Here is a 7,301-nt window from a genome sequence, read left to right as displayed (position 1 = left end):
CGAGTCAAACTGCGATTTCTGTGACAAATCGCAACTAAGAGTCGCAAGTAGCAACTAAAAAGCGCAGTTAAGATACTTTTCCTAGTGTCATCTGTTGACCGACGTACGTACTTCGTTATGAGAGCCTTGTGCCGCACGAGTTCGATGTGCTGTGTGTGCATATGAAGGGCTTATTTCAATAGTGGTACAAGTCCATTTTTGTTCATTTTGAGATACAGAGTCGTAAAGTTAAATGAGCGCTGACAAATCTGCATTTGAGATACCAGAAATATTCAAGCATATGGCTTCTTGCTAGAGATGAACCTTTATTTATGTTTGTTTGGATCACTAATTTCAGACGCATTATAGACAGAAAAGTGGAGGTGATGGACTTGTACCACTATTGAAATAAGCCCTTCATATTATATGACGACATGCACATTCAGCATCAGTTATGGTTACTCAAATACTGCTGTGACTCTGAATGTATTATATTAATAAGAAACAACATTGCCTTTTTCTCCTGAAAATATCAAGTAACGTAACAAATGTGTTTGATTCTGCTTCCAATATGACAGTTTTGGTTAATACTCCACATGCCTACAGGACTTTGTAGTGTTAACACAGCAGAACTCAGACATCTGTATAAGTATAGAGAAATGAAAACAGTCATATGAATGCCTCACTTTTGTTCCGACACAGTTCAAGACTCGGGAGAAAAGTTTTACACCTGGTGTTCTACATGGCAACTTCACACACAAGAACTTTTTGCCGACACTACTACCACCTACATAAGTAAGCTTTTCCTGTGTTACTTTCAAGTAATGCACTTAAGCTATTCCTGATTTAACTGGAAGATCTGTACTTCCCACTTTCATATCAACAGCCTCAAAATGCATATTGTAGACTTCGGGATAAGTTACAGGTCAGTGTCACACCAAGATTGTGGTGAAAGGGGGGGCGGCATGTCACTCTCCAACAAGTGTTTACCAATAAGTAAGTGGCGGAAAATTATGGGTATAGGGCGGCTTAAACATGTGGAAAATGAGATTTTTATTATTCACTCACTGTATTTGACATTTATTATTCCTTTAAAATCGCACAACAACTTCAATAAAACACAGTTTAATCATTCACACACTTATTTCACAATTATTTCACTTTTAAACTGCAAATCCTCTAAGAACTGTCTTGAATCTTCACTAGTCTCTCTCGAAAACAGCCTTGATGTGGATAGATACGTACAGCAACCAGTAATCAGAGTCAGAACTGTGTCTGCAAAAACACAAGGATTATTAAACAATTTTTGCTGTCATTAATTACTAGCAATATAATTGACAGAGTAGATTGCTAATATTTGCTATAATGAATATCACATTTGCAAGAACGATCACACTGAAGTAATTAAGTCCATCGAAACGCTTAGAAACTAACCTCTCGTCTGACGAAAACGGTCTAAAGACGCAGTGGCAATTTCTTCAGATCTGTTGACAATGATATTTTGAGTTATCACTTTACTGAGTGACTGAAATGTAGTTCAGGTACCTGTGAACATAACAATATGTTACAATTCATTTTCTAAATACGAACTATTACGGTACTGTACGGCTACTTACATATTAATTACACTATTAATATTTACACAGTTGTTTCTTTAATACAAAATTAAAGCCAACGGAAGAAAAAACGTAAAACATACTTGCCAAAGACAGGTTTGTTGAGATGCAATTTTCTGTGTTGACAGATGTAACTTTCTCATACGGTGGTAAGTCGCAGAAATCGCAGGAATCACAGAAATCGCAGAAGTAGCAGAAGTCACAGAAATCGCAGAAGTAGCAGAAATCGCAGAAGTAGCAGAAGTCACAGAAATCGCAGAAGTAGCAGAAATCGCGGAAGTAGCAGAAATCGCGGAAGTAGCAGAAATCGCAGAAATAGCAGTGGCGGAGGGATACACGACCTATGTTCCTTAACTGCGACTCTTAACTGCGACAAATCACAGTTAAGAATCACAGATACTCAAAAGTAGCATTCACAGAAATCACTGATATCGGAAAATCGCAGTTTAGCCCATCACTATGCAGCCAGAAGCAGAAGGTACTACTCATACACGACTCAACTGCGCATGCGCATAAGCTCGCTCGCAACTGCTCAAACGAATCTAATGTAAACAGTTGTGACGTCACGCTCATCGCAGGCAATTTGTTGTTGTGAAACGTTGCATAGTCTTCCTAAAACCTTTGACACATTTTGCTGTTGGCAGCTTCGACCATAAATATAAATCTATGGTCGAAGGTTGGCAGACGCATGTATGAGCACTGTGTTTTGTTCCTGTATATGGCGCATTTCCTTTGCAACTTCACTTTTATTTTCGATTTTGCTCTCGTTTGTGTTTTATTGCTGCAGTATTATTCTGCAGTAGCGAGCTACAGTAATATTCATTGTTAGATTATTGGTTCTTACTAGTTAAAGTTACTAAAATGTAACCAAAAAAAAGAAAAATACCCCCGGAATTCTATAAAAAATCCCGGTTTTTTCCCGGTTGTCCTGGGTCATATACACCCTGACAACTGATCGAAATGTTTCCGGGGTCACATTCAGAATGTATTCTCCAGTGTGTGCCTTCAATACAGCTAAGTTTGCTATTGGAACACTGAACATATTTCAGAAATCACACGGGCTAAGATCAGGTGATCGGGATGGCCAGGCTGTAGGAAAATGGCGGCTGATAATTCTAAACATTACCGAAATGGCGCTTCAGCAGCTGCTCAGTTGTGTGGAGGTGTGCCATCTTTGCATAAAAATGATCCCATTTACGCTGTTAGAGAGCTGGAATGATGTGGTTGCGCAAAAGACACTCATAGCGTTTACCAGTGACGGTAAAGGTAACAGGACCGGAAGCACCTGGCTCTTCAAAAAAAAATATGGCCCTATGATAAATGATGCCATAAACCTGCACCACACAGTGACCTTTTCAGGATGAAGTGGCACTGGTTGATTTGCATGTGGATTTTCTGTTGCTGATATTCGACAATTCTGTGCATAGACATACCTTGTCAGATGGAAGTGGGCTTCTTCTGTCCACAAACTCTTCCACAGCCAATCATTGTCCACTTCCATGCGAGCAAGATATTCTAAAGCAAAGGTCTCTCTTGCTGGCAGGCCTACAGGAAGCAACTCGTGTGCATAGGTAATTTTGAATGGATAGCAAAGAAAGGTGTTTCATAGGATTTTATGCACAGTGCTCAGGGATATGTCCAATGTTCGGGCAATTATCTGTGCACTACGCGTTTGCGCACCACCACTCATCTCCTCCTGCATTGCTGTGGCCACTGCTTCCACTGATGTTAAATCAATTCGTTTCTTCCCTCTCCTAGGTTGCACACAAAAAGAACCCATCTTTTCGAATTTCCGAATCATTTTCTCCAGACCCACAGCAGTCGTCTGACCAATGCCTTTTTTCAAACCCTTCAGTGTCTGGAACTTCTAGAGTGACATGTGCACAGCCATCATTCTTGTAATACAGAGCTTTACAAGCAGAGCGTGATCCTGTATTGAAATAGTCATTGTGAAGGTCACAGATGTGAAAGGTGAAAAGGCCGTGTACCCAGTGTGTTTATACCAACTTCAATGGGTCGTGCACATGACGGGTGTTTTCGTTTACGTATTCTGACAAGTGCAGCACCACCTACTGATCAATTTTCACACTATTTTTTTTTCTTCTGCCATACATTTTCCCCCTTCTCTGATAATATTCCACTGCAACTTGACGTCATTCTAGTGGTGTTATTTCTGCAGCATTTTGAAAGTTTAACTTATATTACAATCACCTTGTACATGGAATAGTTTCAAGAAAGATGAGATGACATCAAAGTACTGTTGAAACTGGTCAACAATAAAAAAAATTTTTAATGTGATCTTGCCTCTGGAGTGCTTCTTCAAATGATGTTGTTGTTGTTGTGGTCTTCAGTCCTGAGACTGGTTTGATGCAGCTCTCCATGCTACTCCATCCTGTGCAAGCTTCTACATCTCCCAGTACCTACTGCAACCTATATCCTTCTGAATCTGCTTAGTGTATTCATCCCTTGCTCTCCTTCTACGATTTTTACCCTCCACACTGCCCTCCAATGCTAAATTTGTGATCCCTTGATGCATCAGAACATGTCCTACCAACCGGTCCCTTCTTCTCGTCAAGTTGTGCCACAAACTCCTCTTCTCCCCAATTCTATTCAATACCTCCTCTTTAGTCATGTGATCTACCCATCTAATCTTCAGCATTCTTCTGTAGCACCACATTTCGAAAGCTTCTATTCTCTTCTTGTCCAAACTATTTATCGTCCATGTTTCACTTCTATACATGGCTACACTCCATACAAATACTATCAGAAATGACTCCTTGACACTTAAATCTATACTCGATGTTAACAAATTTCTCTTCTTCAGAAACGCTTTCCTCGCCATTGCCAGTCTACATTTTATATCCTCTCTACTTCGACCATCATCAGTTATTTTGCTCCCCAAATAGCAAAACTCCTTTACTACTTTAAGTGTCTCATTTCCTAATCTAATTCCTTCAGCATCACCCGACTTAATTCGACTACATTCCATTATCCTTGTTTTGCTTTTGTTGATGTTCATCTTATATCTTCCTTTCAAGACGCTATCCATTCCGTTCAACTGCTCTTCCAAGTCCTTTGCTGTCTCTGACAGAATTACAATGTCATCGGCGAACCTCAAAGTTTTTATTTCTTCTCCATGGATTTTAATACCTACTCCGAATTTTTCTTTTGTTTCCTTTACTGCTAGCTCAATATACAGATTGAATAACATCGGGGAGAGGCTACAACCCTGTCTTACTCCCTTCCCAACAACTGCTTCCCTTTCATGTCCCTCGACTCTTATAACTGCCATCTGGTTTCTGTACAAATTGTAAATAGCCTTTCGCTCCCTGTATTTTACCCCTGCCACCTTCAGAATTTGAAAGAGAGTATTCCAGTCAACATTGTCAAAAGCTTTCTCTAAGTCTACAAATGCTAGAAACGTAGATTTGCCTTTCCTTAATCTTTCTTCTAAGATAAGTCGTAAGGTCAGTATTGCCTCACGTGTTCCAGTATTTCTACGGAATCCAAACTGATCTTCCCCGAGGTCGGCTTCTACTAGTTTTACCATTCGTTTGTAAAGAATTCGTGTTAGTATTTTGCAGCAGTGACTTATTAAACTGATAGTTCGGTAATTTTCACATCTGTCAACACCTGCTTTCTTTGGGATAGGAATTATTATATTCATCTTGAAGTCTGAGGGTATTTCGCCTGTTTCATACATCTTGCTCACCAGATGGTAGAGTTTTGTCAGGACTGGCTCTCCCACGGCCATCAGTAGTTCCAATAGAATGTTGTCTACTCCGGGGGCCTTGTTTCGACTCAGGTCTTTCAGTGCTCTGTCAAACTCTTCACGCAGTATCATATCTCCCATTTCATCTTCATCTACATCCTCTTCCATTTCCATAATATTGTCCTCAAGTACATCGCCCTTGTATAGACCCTCTATATACTCCTTCCACCTTTCTGCTTTCCCTTCTTTGCTTAGAACTAGGTTTCCATCTGAGCTCTTGATATTCATACAAGTGGTTCTCTTATCTCGAAAGGTCTCTTTAATTTTCCTGTAGGCAGTATCTATCTTACCCCTAGTGAGATAAGCCTCTACATCCTTACATTTGTCCTCTATCCATCCCTGCTTAGCCATTTTGCACTTCCTGTCGATCTCATTTTTGAGACATTTTTGCATGCTTCATTTTCTGCATTTTTTTTTCTCCTTTCATCAATTAAATTCAATATTTCTTCTGTTACCCAAGCATTTCTACTAGCCCTTGTCTTTTTACCTATTTGATCCTCTGCTGCCTTCACTACTTCATCCCTCAAAGCTACCCATTCTTCTTCTACTGTATTTCTTTCCCCCATTCCTGTCAATTGTTCCCTTATGCTCTCCCTGAAACTCTGTACAACCTCTGGTTCTTTCAGTTTATCCAGGTCCCATCACCTTAAGTTCCCACATTTTTGCAGTTTGTTCAGTTTTAATCTACAGGTTGTGGTCAGAGTCCACATCTGCCCCTGGAAATGTCTTACATTTTAAAACCTGGTTCCTAAAGCTCTGTCTTACCATTATATAATCTATCTGATACGTTTTAGTATCTCCAGGGTTCTTCCATGTATACAACCTTCTTTCATGATTCTTAAACCAAGTATTAGCTATGATTAAGTTATGCTCTGTGGAAAATTCTACCAGACGGCTTCCTCTTTCATTTCTCTCCCCCAATCCATATTCACCCACTACGTTTCCTTCTCTCCCTTTTCCTACTCTCGAATTCCAGTCACCCATGACTATTAAATTTTCATCATCCTTCACTATCTGAATTATTTCTTTTATCTCATCATACATTTCTTCAATTTCTTCATCATCTGCAGAGCTAGTTGGCATATAAACTTGTACTACTGTAGTAGGTGTGGGCTTCGTATGTATCTTGGCCACAATAATGCGTTCACTATGCTGTTTGTAGTAGCTTACCCGCATTCCTATTTTCCTATTCATTATTAAACCTACTCCTGCATTACCCCTATTTGATTTTGTGTTTATAACCCTGTAGTCACCTGACCAGAAGTCTTGTTCCTCCTGCCACCGAACTTCGCTAATTCCCACTATATCTAACTTTAACCTATCCATTTCCCTTTTTACATTTTCTAACCTACCTGCCCGATTAAGTGGTCTGACATTCCACGCTCCGATCCGTAGAACGCCTGTTTTCTTTCTCCTGATAACGACGTCCACTTGAGTAGTCCCCGCCCGGAGATCCGAATGGGGGACTATTTTACCTCCGGAATATTTGACCCAAGAGGACGCCATCATCATTTATTCCTACAGTAAAGCTGCATGCCCTCGGGAAAAATTACGGCCGTAGTTTCCCCTTGCTTTCAGCCATTCGCAGTACCAGCACAGCAAGGCCGTTTTGGTTATTGTTACAAGGCCAGATCAGTCAATCATCCAGACTGTTGCCCTTGCAACTACTGAAAAGGCTGCTGCCCCTCTTCAGGAACCACACGTTTGTCTGGCCTCTCAACAGATACCCCTCCGTTGTGGTTGCACCTACAATACGGCTATCTGTATCGCTGAGGCACGCAAGCCTCCCCACCAACGCCAAGGTCCATGGTTCATGGGGGGAGGCTTCTTCAAATATTATTTCATTTTTATTTGCCCTACAGATCCAATAAGTACAAATGCTGACACTTATTTGAAAGTGGGTAAGGGCATCTGTGTCTCATGTTTGTTGTTCT

At 40.4% G+C, this 7,301-nt stretch overlaps 1 long non-coding RNA gene across 1 annotated transcript; it reads right to left on the bottom strand.

Annotated features, from left to right (window-relative positions):
• Nucleotides 1–1,088: 1,088 nt before the first annotated feature.
• LOC126094432 (uncharacterized) lies at nucleotides 1,089–1,866 on the bottom strand. The gene is made up of 3 exons (XR_007521835.1): nucleotides 1,679–1,866; nucleotides 1,414–1,524; nucleotides 1,089–1,254 (listed from the first exon to the last, which is right to left on the bottom strand). It is a non-coding gene; the product is annotated as an uncharacterized LOC126094432 (long non-coding RNA).
• Nucleotides 1,867–7,301: the final 5,435 nt, after the last annotated feature.

This window comes from Schistocerca cancellata, chromosome 8 (assembly GCF_023864275.1).
Source record: "Schistocerca cancellata isolate TAMUIC-IGC-003103 chromosome 8, iqSchCanc2.1, whole genome shotgun sequence".
NCBI classification, from domain to species: Eukaryota; Metazoa; Arthropoda; class Insecta; order Orthoptera; family Acrididae; genus Schistocerca; species Schistocerca cancellata.
Note: the sequence above shows the minus strand (reverse complement) of the source record. Positions and strands in the feature narration are given on the sequence as shown.